Here is a 14,143-nt window from a genome sequence, read left to right as displayed (position 1 = left end):
CTACACAGAGAAATCCTGTCTTGAAAAACAAATAAACAAACAAAAAACAAAACAAAAGAAAGACGTGCGCCACCATGCCTGACTATAATTTCGTTATATTCTACCGAGACAAGTATCTTCATTTATTTAAAGCAACATGTTTGTACTCATGTAACAGGTATAAGGCTCTGGGTTCAATCCCAAGCAGTGGAAAATAAAAATAAAAATAAATTTGTTTACCTCTACCTCACAGATCAGTATTATAACAATGGCTTTAAAGTCATTGTTAAAGGGGGCTAGAGGGATGGCTCAGTAATTTATAGCACATGTTGCTGTTAAAGAGGAGCTAGGTTCAAATCCCAGCACCCAAGTTGCAAGTCAAAACTATCAGTAGCTCCAGTTCCAGGAGATCGTCTTTTGCCGTCTAAGGGCACCAGGCAAGCACATGGTGCACACACATACACACAGGCAAAGCATTCATGTACACAAAATAAGCTAAATCTCAAAGATAAAGTCATTGTTAATCTCAGCAACTGAGTCATCTTGATTTTGACATTTACTGAATGTCTTTTCTCTCAGAAACTAGTGTTTTCTCGGCTCTTTCTGCACCAAGTTTTGTTTCTGTTTTTGCTTGTGGTACTAGGAATGGAAGCCAGGGCTTCTCAAACGCTAGGCAAGAGCTCTAGAGTTATATCCCTGGGCCTGGTTCGGCTCAGATTTAAACTGTGTTTCATCTTCTGTGCGCAGCTGTTCCACAAACAGCCCTGCTTCCAACGCCTTTGCCCAACTCCTTTGGGTTTGCTTCATCTACGGTTTACTCAGGGGTTAGTCTGGGTGGCGTGTGATATCATAGTTCAGTTCTCAAGGTCTTTGTGGTGTTGCTTTGAGGCTGACGAATGTTTGTCCAGTTTAGAGGTAAGCCTGGGATTCACGCTGTGTTCACACAAGATAAAAAGTTGCCTCCTCAAGCTCTCTTTGTGCTCACGTTGTGTGCTTTTCTGAGGCCCTAAAGATGGGATTTCTCAGAGTCTGTCTTCTTTCGCAGTTTACAGCTCCTCAGAAAGTAGGGTTGATGGCGTAGGTAATTCAGCCCTCTGAGAATTCTTTCGCTTGGTCTGGAGAGATGTTTCAGATTAAAAGCGCCTGCGGCCAAGCCTGACAATCAGAGGCCTATTCCCAGGACCCATCCGGAGGAGGGAGAGAAGCACCTCCAGAACTCTAACCTCTGGTCTCTACTGTGCAGTGTGCTACATGCTCTTTAAGAACTAAAGTGTAAATTAAAGTATTTTACGTATACATATTATACTTCAGAATATCTTCCCCGATACATTCTCCTCTCCCTCTTTTCTTCCCCCTTCCCATCCCCACTCCTCCTCCTTTTATCTAGAAAATTTCTTTAAAAAAAAAAAAAGATTTATGCTAGGCAGTGGTGGCACATGCCTTTAATCGCAGCACTCAGGAGAGAGAGACAGGAGGATCTCTGTGAATTCAGGACCAGCTTGGTCTGCAAAGAGAGTTCCAGGACAGCTAGGGCTGTTATAGAAAGAAATCCTGTCTCCAAAACCAAAACCAAACCAAACCAAACCAAAGATTTGCTTATCTCTAGTTTGTGTATGAGTGTTTTGCGTGCATGTATGTAGGTATACTGCGTGCATGTATGTAGGCATACTGCATGCATGTGTCTGGTGCCCATGGAGGCCTGAAGAGTTTCTGATCCCCAGGAACTGACGTTGTGCGTGGTTGCCAGGTGTAGTGGCACACATCTTTAATTCCAGCACTCAGGAAGCAGAGACAAGTGGATCTTTGTGAGTTCTAGCCTAGCTTGCTACATGGTGAGTTCCAGGACAGTCAAGGATATAGAGAAAGACCTGTCTCAAAAAAGAAGGAAGGAAGAAAGGAAGGAGAGAAGGAAGAAGGAAGGAGAGTTCTGGACGGCTGTACCTGCCGTGTGGGCCCAGCAACAAGGCTTGGGTTCCAGGCGAGAGCAGCAAGTCCTTTTAACCTCTAAGCCATGTTTCCAGCCTTTCTAGACAATCTCATTTCTACTGTTATTTAATCTATACATATAAGATTTTGTGTAGGAACTATAAATGAGAGGAAAAATAATATTTATATTTTTCAGACTGATTAAATTTACGTAATGTGATTATCTCTGTCCACCAATTTTTCCCTCAAATGTCATAACTTTATTTTCCCTTATGGGTGAAAAAAATGTATATATAATATCTATTTTCCTTATCTATTTCTGTCATTTGAGACAGAGTTTCATGTAATCCAGGATGGCTTTGAATTTGCTTTGCAACTGAGCCTAGTCACGAACTCCAGATCCTCTGCTTCGGTCTCCCAAGCTCTAGAATTACAGGCAAGCCAATTTTTCAAGTTTTCTGTTTTGCTTTGTTTTTCTGGAGATTGAATTTAGGGGTCTTGAGCATTTTTTTCTGGCCGTCCCGGAACTCCACATGTAAAGAAGGTTGGCTTCAAACTCTTAAAGATCGGCCTGCCTCTGCCTGAGTGTTGGGACTTAAGGTATGCGCCAACACGCCTAGTTTTTCAAGTTTTTTTTTTTTTAAATTTGTTTGTGCAGTTTTGCACGTCACAGCGCTTATGTGGAGGTCAGAGGACAGCTTCGTGGAGTCAGTTTTCCTCATCCCCTAGTTCCGGAGACCAAGCCCCGGGTCCAGAGGGGCGTGGCTAGAGCCTTTATCTACTCAAAGCCCTCTCGCTCGCTCGCTCACTAGGCACGGAGGTGCGGACGGAGCCTGAAGGACGTTTGATCTCTCCTCCAGATCAGCCTCTTCTGGCTTGCTTCTCCGAGACCTCAGGTAATTCTTTTTCTTTTCTACAGAGACCTCCGGTTGCTAGAAGCAGGTAAGAGTGATTATTGTGGATTTATTCCTGTTTTGGTTGACACCAGAAATCATTGTTTCTTTTTTGAGTCGGGGAAACGGTAGACTGTGTCTTTGCATGCTTGTAAATTTTGCCTTGACTCTGAAAAGTGTGTTTACCTAGGTATACAACTCTTGGAGGCGAATAACTCCCCCCCCCCCCCCCCCCCCCCCCCCGCTTTAAAATGTTCAGCGCTCTTCCCAATGGTTGGCGGTTAGCTGCTAATGATCTAACTTTTATTTCTTAGCGGTAAGGAATTTATCTCCTGTGGGATTGTTTGTTCATTTTTTTTTTTGAGGCAGAGTCAAGTGAGTCTCCGTGAGTTCAAGGCCTGCTTGGTCTACATAGCAAGTTCCAAGTCGGCCGGGGCCTCTGCCTCCCACGTGCTGGGAACTAAAGCTGTGGGCCATCACGTCTAGCTTCTTGTGGTTTTAAAGATTCTCTTAGCATTTCTGTTTTGCAGTTTTGTTTTATTGTGTTAAACAAACAAACACATACAAACTTTGAAAATGGTCCGCGGAGGGCAATATCACCCATAGTATCCATAATATTCTTGGGAGAAAATCCCTCCTTTGTGTCTCTGTGTGTGTCTCTCTCTCTCTCTGTCTCTCTCTCTCTCTCCAGACAGGGTCTTGCAATGTACTCCAGGCTGGCCTGGAACGCAGGATTCTCCCACCCCCCACTCCATACAGCGCTGAGATAGCAGAAGTGTGACATGGCGAGGGGCTCAATTACTGTCCCTTTACCCTGAGGTTGCTTTTGGACAGAGACTGTGGTTTGTGAAATTTGGGCTGCAGATCTCCAGTTTCTCCTAAATTCAAAGGCCTGGCTAATCTCCTTTTTATAGACAAAATATAGATTGTGAAGTTTTAAAATACAGGATGCGCACAGGATCTTCACCTGTGGCCATCTGTTCTGCTAATGCCCGCTTCTTTTATCGGTCCGTGGAAAACTCTGCGGCCTTCACCAGGGTCCTGGATGACTGTTTCGTACCTTTGCGTTTCGTTATCCTTTTTCAGATATTTAAAGTATTTTGAATAATTACTTTTGTGTGCACGTATATGTGGCACATGCACGCCTGGTATATTCATATGTGTGCAGGTGTGTCTTCTGTGCATGACCACGTGGAGGCTAGAGCTCAACAGGTAGGGGCCCTTCCTCTCTCGATCTCCACATTGTTGTTTTTAGTCTTTTGAATGAAGGTCTCATTATGTGGCCTTGCTTTCCTGGAACTCATTAAGTAGACCAGGCTGGCCTGGAATTCACAGCCACCCGATCCCTACACCTGCCCTCTAAGTGCTGGGCTTAAAGACTCCAGCACGCTGCCTGGCTTCCATCTTAGTTTTTGAGTAGGTCTCTCGCTTGACTTGGAGTGTTGATCCAACAGCAAGCTCCTGCCTCCGCCCAGCACAGCACTGGGGTTACAGCTCCTCATGCTAGTGCAGCAAGTGCTTTTGTCCACTGCAAAGGGGGTGTCCCAACCCCCTTTTTCTGATATTCAGATATATTTTATCCTAAAAAAGGCACTTAGGGCCATCTCATCGACTCATTTGCCCTTCCTTCCTTTCTTTCTCTTTCCCTCCCTCCCTTCTTTTTAATTATCCACTTGTTTGTTTAACATTAATTGAATTAAAATACCAGGTTCTGTACTAGGCCTCGCAAAAGAACAATGAATAAAAGCTTTCCTCCAGGTTCCCTTAGCCTCTCCTGCACACGATTGATCCAGACAAAACAGTTTCATGTCCTAGAACAGAGAGGCTTAAGGAACACGTGAAGCTGTAGCAAGTTTTTCCACTTAGTTCATTTCTAGGGTTTTTTTGTTTGTTTGTTTGTTTGTTTGTTTGTTTCTGAAGGTTCTGTATAGCTAGCCTAGCTACTTTCTTTCTATGAGAAATCCATTACAGAAATACTTAGCAACCCTGGGCAGGGTAGTTAGGAGGTATTTCACAATGCTTATTGTCAGATCAATAGAGAAATTGCTACAGGATTATCACTTTGGGGAAATGCTTTTTTGTCAGGCTGTGTTATCCCTATAATGACTCCTGTTAAATGACGTACTTGAGATAGAGTATCTAAAATGAATCTGAGTAATTTTTCAATCAACCTAGCAACGTTTCAAATGAATACTTCAAATTATCTAATTTTTGTCTGTCTGAGACAGGGCCTCTCCATGTAGGCTGTTCTGGAACGCAACTCTGTAGACCAGGCTGGCTTTGAATTCGCAGAGATTTTTCTGCCTTTGCCTCTTGAGGGCTGGGATCGAAGGTGTGCAAGGCCATGCCTAGCCCTAAAATATCTGATTTTTGAGCCGAAGCATTAAGCTGTAAGTTATGTTTCTTCCTCTCTTCTGACATTTATTTGTTCCTTGGGGAGAGGTGGGCACGTGTGTGCCGCAGCATGAGGACGCTTGCAGGGTCAGGCCTCTCCTTCCAGCACGTGGGTTCCGGGGACCCAATTCAGGTGACAGGCTCGGCAGCAAGCACTTTTATCTACTGGATCATCGCGCCGTTTTTTTTTTTTTTTTTTTTTTTTTTTTTTGAAAAGTCATTTCGAAAGCATGCAGGTGCCCTGTTCGGGGGAATAAGTACTTGCTGGCAAGCAAATGATTTGTATGATAATTTTGCCTCCACCGCATTTCCGTGAGTTGAACAATATTCCAAAATTTATTAGAGAAACTCATGTATGAAAAAAAATCTTTTAATCCCACCGCTTGGGAGGCAGATCTCTGAGCTCCAGGACAGCCTGATCTACAAAAAGAAACCCTGTCTTGAAAAGTAAAAGAAAAAAAAATATTTTAAGCCACATAATGCTACATTAACAGGGGATATTCAACTTTTGTTAAGAGTTGAAGGGAATTCAGGCTACCGCATTGCGGAGTGCTTTCACAGACATAGATGACTGAAAGAAGCAAGCTTTAGAAATAAAGAATAATCGGTTCCTTTGGGGGAGGGGGCAACACGAGGGGAAAGAGCCTTTATTTTCATTGCTGTTGTTCACAACTTGAGTCGTGCTCTTCCAAGGAGGAGCCTCAGTAGGATAAAACTCCAAGAAATTAAGGGAAACACCATATGGTGAGCTGGAATTGAAAACATTTCTGTAAGCACATGGCTGAGAAAAACACGGCTGGAGAGTTGGCTCAACAGTTAAGCGTACTCGTTAGTCTTGCAGAGGACCCAGGTTTGCTTCCCAAAATCCGTGCGGTGACTCCAGTTCCCAAGGCTCTCATACCTTTTTCTGACCCCCACACACCAAGCACTCAAGTGTCTGGCTACAGGCATATATGCAGGCAAAACACTCATACACATTTCAAAAAGGAAACAAACTTAAATTTATTTTTTTTTAGCTAGAACTATATCAGTTATCTGTTCCTGTTCAATAGTTCTACCACAGCATAGAGGCTTGAGACACATGGCTTTTGCCTGCTTCCTGTGAGCCAGGAGTCAGAACATGGCTTGTGCCGGGATGCTGAGTTAAGGAGTGTCTGCACTGTCTGTTTTAGGGTCTCATAAATCTTAATGCACAGAGGGTGAAAGGGTGAATGTGGGCTTAGCGTACCTGAAGCCCTGGCTTCAATGACTCCCAATTTCCCGCCCCGCCCCCCCCCCCCCGCAAAAAAAACCCCAACAAGCCAGAAGCTGTCCCCAGTTTTTTGCCACATGGCCTCCTTCATAGTTAGTCTGCTTCTGTAAAGCCAGCAAGGGAGGAAGTCTCCCAACAAGAGGGACAGCCCATCATGTAATCATTATAAACATAATATAATCACGTATATGTCCAGCTGAGGCAGGGCTATTGCCAAGAATGTGAGGCCAGCCTAAGGGGGAAAAAAAAAGACATGGTGACCTGAGTTCAATTCTGGAACCCACATGGCAGGAGAAAAGGAGAAAACCAATTCCCACAAGCTGTCCTGTGACCTTCACACGCACGCACCAGGGTGTGCACACCCACAAACACACACACAAAAATGTAGAAAAAAAATAACAAAAGCTGCGATGGCGCACACATAATCCTACCACCGGAGAGATGAAAACCAAAACCAGGCCTGGGAATGTAGCAGTTGATAGAGTGTCGCCTAGCATGCACGGTGGCCTGGGCTCAATCTCCAGCACCTCATAAACCTGGAATCCCAGCTTTCTGGATGTTGAGGCAGGAGGATTAAAAATGCAGGGTCATCCTCAGCTCCAACGAGCTATGTGAGCTCCTATCTCAAAAGTAAAATAAAATAGCAATATTGTACGTCCCATCACCTCTGCTATATACTACTGGTTAGATGAGAGGAACCAATGGTGTGGGAGGTCCTCCTCTTTCGTTCAAGAGGAGCAGCTCACACAGGAGCCTTGGAGGCAGGGATTATGGGGGCAGCTGTAGAGTTTGTCTGCCCTAAATGCATTTGGGTTTCCCAGCTTTGTAATGAGTCACCAGTGCTCGGGTTGTTGTCTTTTAACTCGTTCTCTGTTAAGAGGAAGCTGGGTCCTCTGCAGAAACGGCTTGTTCCAGATAAGGAGCGAGGAAAGCACGCACAGAGCCAGGGGTAATTTTATGGTGCTGGAAATCAGTAACGTTCAAGCCAGACATGGTGGCGCATGCCTTTAATCCCAGAACTCGGGAGGCAGAGCTCTGGCAGATCACTCAATTTGAGGCCTGCAGAGGAGGGGGGGGGAGGGGAGAGAGAGAGAGAGAGAGAGAGAGAGAGAGAGAGAGAGAGAACAGAATCAGTAAGGTTCTCAAGGATGAACAGGGTTGTGTTTCATTGGACAGTCATGATATTTATAGCATATAAAGGCTAATGGTGGCCATGAAATGAGACAGATTGAATTTACATGAAAATTCACGGCCTAATCATGATGTTCAACTTAGGGACGGTCTGAAAGTATTTGTCAGTATCTAAAGAAGCTATTGGGGCCAGGGAGATGGCTCAGTGGGCCTGCCACCCTGAGTGCTATCTATCCCTGGGATCCATGTGGCCGGAGAAGCAAGTCTACAAAGCCGTCCTTTGACTGCCACATGCTCAGGGAGGCATGCCCCGACCCATGCCCACAGACATCATGTGCTCACGGTCACAGTAAATAAACTTGTTAAAAGAAATAGATTACATTTAACTGCTGATGGGGCTAGAAAACTGGCTCGGCAGTTAAAGAGCACTGGCTGCTCTTCCGAGGACCCTGGTTCAGTTCCCAGGACTCCAATGGCAGCTCAGAACTGTCTGTGGCTCCAGTTGCAGGGGATCTGACACCCTCTTCTGACCTCCAAAGGCACCAGGCATGCACATGGTGTACATACATACATGAGGGCAAAACACTCATAAAGAAATCTTAAAAAGTTAATTAATCTTAAAAAGCCAGGTACGGTGGCGCAGGCCTTTAAGCCCAAAGCCAGCCTGGTCTACACAGTGAGTTCCAGGACAGCTAGGACTATATAGAGAGACCCTGACTCAAAAAAAAAAAAAGTTAATTAAAAAAGAAAGTTAAATAAGTTAACTATTTGCTTGTAGGATTTAGCCCAAAATAATATAGGACTAATGAAGCAGATAAGAGCTTGTAAAAAATTATTTACTGTGAAAAGTGGTCATTAATAATGCAAAATTAAGCTTTTTATCCAGCCTTTCCAGAATGTTATATATATTTTGTCAACTAAATATCACTAGACAATAGGGAGAAGCTGTACTCAGGTGAAATCCAACTAATAAATGTGGAAAGGATGGTGGATTTAGCAGAACACAACAAACATTTTTCAAGTTTTTAAAAAGCTTCATGTGTATGTGTGGGACTGCATGCACACAGACCACGTGCATGCAGGCGCCCAAACTTCAGAAGAGGCCCTCGCATCCCCTGGAACTACAGTGAAAGGCAGTTGTAAATTGTCATGTGAGTCTTGGGAAACCAGCTCCAGTTCTCTGGAAGAGCAAACACTCTTTAGTTGCTGAGCCATCTCTCCAGCCCCTGTCCCTCATACGCTTTAATGAAATTATTAGGATGATGATAATTTTCACCTTGGTCATTAGATTCAGACATGATGATCAACTGCTGTCTAGTGAGGAACTTGGTGTGGTAGTGCACGTGCGCACTCCTAGAACTCAGGGAACCGGCAGTTGAATTAAGAATCTGAGGCTGAGCCGGCGGTGGTGGCGGGGCAGGGGCAGGCGGATCTCTGTGAGTTCGAGACCAGGCTGGTCTACAAAGCGAGTTCCAGGACAGGCTCCAAAGCCACAGAGAAACCCTGTCCTGAAAAACAAACAAACAAAAAGAGTTTGAGGACAATGAGAGACCAAAAAAAAAAAAAAAAAAAAAAAAAAAAGGGCTGACTGGCTCATACTTGTAAGCCCAGTTTTGGGGAGGCAAAGGCAAGAGGATTGCTGTGAGTTTGAGGCCAGTCTGGGCGACTCAGTGAGTTCTGATGTAGGAATCAGCCTATCAGCAGATGAATGAATAAAGAAAAGAAAAGGTGGCATAAACACACAATGGAGGTTTCTCAGTGATAGCAAAGGGAATTTGCCAGGTGTGGTGGCACAGGCCCTTAAGTCCAGCACTCGGGACGCAAAGGCAGACAGATCTCTGTGATTCAAAGCCAGCCTGATCAACATAGCGAGTCCCAGCCCAGCCACGGCTATGTAGTGACACTTATCTCAAACGGAAAAAAAATATAGTTAAATATTATATTTTTCAAGTGATGTGAAATGTGGGTAATTAATATTTTTTAGCTCAGTGTAAAGTATAATTGTCCCATTTAGTCAGCATTTTCTTTTTTTGTACTAAATCAGAAAATTCTGACTCAGAGTTATACATTTAAATAAACACAAACAAAAGACAGGAAATTTTGGGGGTCAGAAATTTCTTCCGTGTGCCGGATTTAATGGGGACTCATCAATGGAGAAGTCATTTCTTCCATTCAGTGTGGCCCCAGACACTAAATATGTAAAGTTTCATACTGAAATTCTGCCATGTTGACTATTTTACCGTAGGAGAATGGAGATTACTGTGAGCAGCATCCCCCAAAGGTATGCTTCCAAACGTGGGAAACATTTTGGTAATTATAGTGATTAACAGGAATCTCCTGACGAGGGTCTCCTAATGAGCAGTGGGCAGGAGCCAAGAATGTCGCGTTTCTGACTGCATGTGACAATTCCTAAAGATTTTTTTTCTGCACCTTCATGCTTTCCAAATACTCCCCCGACACGCATGTATTTTAAAGGCCTACCTGTAATTATCGTTCCAAAGCCCTTGTTTTCTAGCTCTAAAATTGCGTTAAAGAAAACTAGGGAGTACGCTCACAAAGCTCCATGTCATTCTAGAATGGGACCACAGGGTGCTTCTCTGTGTAACTGCAGTTGTAGTGTATTGCTGCTGAAGCAAGCATAACTCAAAGTCGTTTTTGTATGGCTTGAATGTACACGGAATTTTCCAGGAATGGAACTCCAATGTAAATTGAAAGGAGTGTGGAGCAGTGTTTTGTTTGGAACTTTCCCAAGAATGGCTTAATGCTTTTGAAAAACCACACCAATGACATCAATGCCATTTATGGGCTGTGCTGAATATCTTTCCCGACCCTTCCAGACACTTTCTACCCTTCTGTGTCACAGAAAGGGGCTGTGACTGACAGGATTCCCTACCCTCCATCTTCTGCGAGGCATGGGTGGATCCAAGATCTGGAAGATGGACGGCGGATGAGTTAGGGTTCTTAATATGAGCGGCAAGAGCTAGGCCAAGCGTGCCTAGCTCTTTTCCATCACCATGTGATTGCGTTGTGTCGATTTGGTTCCCAGGGTGGGTAGAAAGCACGAGTCGGCTGTGGGGCATGAAGAGGTAGGTAGTTCTGATGCCCGTTGCACTTAAGGCTACAAGACTATTTCTCCCTTCATCCACATTTAAGGCTTTCTGGAAGTTTCCCATGAGCAGCCAACAGAGAAAGGGTACAGACCTACCAACTATCAAACGATCACAGCAGCTGCATTCGAGGCCCTGCAGGGCAGTGGAGGAGGGAGATAGTCCTGGAGCAGAGCATGAGTCAGAGGACATCTTGTCTGCTTCGGGTAGGAGGGGAGACAGCCTAGTTTCTCTGGGGGCATATTGCTGGAGATACCATCCTGTGTGAGCTGGGCTGCCCCTGTTTTTACTTTTAGGGTATGCCAAGAATGCAAAGCCAGGACAGGGCTATTATCCCTGAGTTGCATTGCAAGGAGCTGCCTGGGGGGGACAGGTGCTATCTCCTTTTGGGTCAAAGAGCAGGATTGCTAAAAGATGCCAGTTCCTTAGGCCAGTGTTCTTTGGGCTATGATAATAAGCACTGTGACCACAGCTTGCACGCACGCACTCACGCACGCACGCACGCACGCACGCACACACATGGCAATAGGATAAGATAATTTCTTGGTCTCTTAAATATCTTTGAATTTATTTCCAGAAAAGAGGTCTGGAATGCAGAGCTTGTGACTTCTTTTAGAAATGTAACTTTGGCCTTAAAAAGCCTGTAATTCTTTTTTTGTCTGTTTCACTTAATAATCTGTTTCTCTGGTAATGATATTTAATTTGTTTCCACAGTCTAAAAGCTTATGAGTTTTTTTTAAAGAGCCAAGTGAATTGAAAATTTATCTGACACAAAATGTATATGCAAATATTTATAGCAGCTTTATTCATAAAAAATTAGAATCAATGCCAAGCATGGTAGCATATGCCTACAAACCCAATTTTAGGGAGGCTAGGGCTGGCTAATCAAGGCCAACCTGATCTACATAATGAGTTCAAAGCTAGCCTGAGCTACTTACCAAGACCATTAAAAAACCCAACAGAATTATGAACAATCATGTCTTGTTGGCCTGGAACTCTCTGTAGACCAGGCTGGCCTCCAACTCACAGAGATCTACCTGCCTCTACCTCCTGAGTGCTGGGATTAAAGGCATGAGCCACCATGTTCTGTAACATGGATAAATTTTAAATGCAGTTTGTCAGGGTAAGAAGCCAGACATAAAAGAGTTAAAATAATTGTAAGCTTACTTATATGTGACATTTTGGAGAGAGAGAGAGAGAGAGAGAGAGAGAGAGAGAGAGAGAACACCACAGGAACGTGTGTTCATTTCCTAGTGCTCCATATCCATAACCAAGCACCACCGCAGACTGAACAAGGTTTAACAACTTCAGGATCTGCTTCGTTAGGCTTAAGGCAAGGTATTGGCAGGGGCTTGTCTTTGCTAGCTCGGAGGCCATCTGCACCTTACAAGACCCTCTGGTACCCAGCCACACATCTTACTTCCTCCTTCCCCTTCTCAGTCTTATTTTTAAGGATTCGTGTCATTATATTTAGGGCCTACGTGGAAAGATAGCACCGGATGATTTTTTTTTCTCAATGTCCTTGATAAAATCACATCCTGTAAAGTTCTTTTGCCCTATAAGGCAACTAGCCTAGGTTTCTGATAGTAGAATATGGGTATCTCTGTGGGCCATCATTCAGTCTAAAACGGGAATGAAACAGGCCAGTGGTTACTAGGGCTTGGGAAATAAGGAAGAGTTGAGGCCATCATGGACTTTACTAGAACCATGGCTGATACATGACAAGTGTCAAAACCCAGAGAAAGGCACAGCAGACAACTAAAACAGAGCAAATGTTACTGCCTGAAATTTAAAACACAAAACAACAGAAACAACAGACCCAAGCAGGCCATCCCTGACTCCAGGATAGAATGCAGAGTTCAATAAAAGAACAGGAAAATAGTATCATAAGCAGAATAAATTGAAGAGACCTGCTGCCCCACGTGGGAGTACAATAGATAGATACGCTACTAAGAGAGGGGTGGAGCGCTCACTCTGCTTCTTACAAGAAGCTCAAGAAATCTGGTGTGCAGGTACACCCTTGTAATTCTAGCACTCATGAAGTGGAGGCAGGAGGATAAGTAGTTTAAGGTCATCCTCAGTACAAGTTTGAAAACCAGCTTGGGCTATGGGAGGTCCTGTCTAAAAAGAAAGACAGCACAAAGGAAGGAAGAGGGAAGTAGATTCTACAGAAGCTGGATTTCAGGCAATGGCAGAGGATGGGAGGCCATTTTCTTCCTCCTCTACCTTTGGACAGAAGTCCGACTGTGTGCTTGTCAGACAATGGTACTCAACCCTGACCATTCCCACTCTAGCCTGTTCTCGAGGTGGATTCCACACAAGGAGGGACAAGACAAGCCAGGAAGCCTAGGGCCTGACAGCCCTCTCAAGGTCCATCCTTTTTTTTTTTTTTTTTTTTTTTTTTTTTTTTTTTTTTTTTTTTTTNGGCATTTTTTTTTTTTAGTTAAAAGAAGGTAGAAACATCTAACAAGATCAGGTCAGAAGCAATGAAAGGATGTCTAGTATTGGCAAGAAGAACAAAAGGCACACTAGCAATAAGTGTAATGATTTGTTTCCAGATAAAATCTTTTATGTAGGAAATGAAGATCACTTTAAAAGAAAAGCAAATTCAGTAAGTATCAGAATATGTTAACATATTATCAGTTATATTTCTACACATTAGCAATGAATCTGAAGAAGAAATGAAGAAAACTATCTAATTGGCCAGGGCAGTACTCTTGTTACTGAGAGGGATCTTTTTGTACTTTTGTTTTGTTTTGATGCAAGGTCTCATATAGTCCAGGCTGGCCTCAAGATTCTGATTCTCCTGTCTCCATCTCCCAAATGCTGGTCTTTTTTGTTTGTTTGTTTGTTTGTTTGTTTTGTTTTTTCGAGACAGGGTTTCTCTGTGGCGTTGGAGCCTGTCCTGGAACTAGCTCTGTAGACCAGGCTGGTCTCGAACTCACAGAGATCCGCCTGCTCAAGGCCCATCTTGTAAAGCGAACGTGTCCCTCTGGAAGAGGCAGATCACTGTTTCTCTGCCCTCCACCCAGTTCAAGCATGGTGATACAGAGGAGAGAGATAGCCCAAGAAGAGAGAGAGAGCCCAAGAGAACAAAAGACCACTTGGTCTTCGAGGCCTGCATTGTGAAACAAAGCATGGTCATCAGGGGGAAAAGATTGGCGGTGAGCAGTTAAAAGAGGGCCAGGAGCTCCACGGTGTTCGTAGTGGAATGATATACCTTTTAGAAGGTTAAAAGAGATAATGTAGGAGAGACAGCAAAGAACTCTCCTGGTGTAGGAGCAAGCTTCAAAGTTGGTCAATAGTGCTGTCCCTGAAAAGGAGACTGCTCGGATTGTGGCATTTATGCTTCGTGATGTATCAAAAATAGAGCAATCAGCTACAAATCGGTGGAGCCCACCGGCTGGGGGTGAGCCCACTGGCTGGGGGTGAGACCATTTCCGGTAGGGCAAGCTAGATGA

The 14,143-nt window shown here is 44.1% G+C and overlaps 1 protein-coding gene across 1 annotated transcript in view; it reads left to right on the top strand.

The window, feature by feature from the left end:
• The first annotated feature begins 2,749 nt into the window (after positions 1–2,749).
• Positions 2,750–14,143, top strand: part of Zfx (zinc finger protein X-linked) — a 76,071-nt gene continuing 64,677 nt past the window's right edge. Inside the window, exon 1 of the mRNA XM_050132162.1 lies at positions 2,750–2,801. The gene's annotated coding sequence lies outside the window, so the exon portion shown is untranslated. The remainder of the gene's footprint in view (positions 2,802–14,143) is intronic.

The sequence above is a fragment of the Alexandromys fortis genome, unplaced genomic scaffold (genome assembly GCF_014885135.2).
Source record: "Alexandromys fortis isolate MF-2015 unplaced genomic scaffold, M_Fortis_MF-2015_v1.1 scaffold_406, whole genome shotgun sequence".
NCBI classification, from domain to species: Eukaryota; Metazoa; Chordata; class Mammalia; order Rodentia; family Cricetidae; genus Alexandromys; species Alexandromys fortis.
Note: the sequence above shows the minus strand (reverse complement) of the source record. Positions and strands in the feature narration are given on the sequence as shown.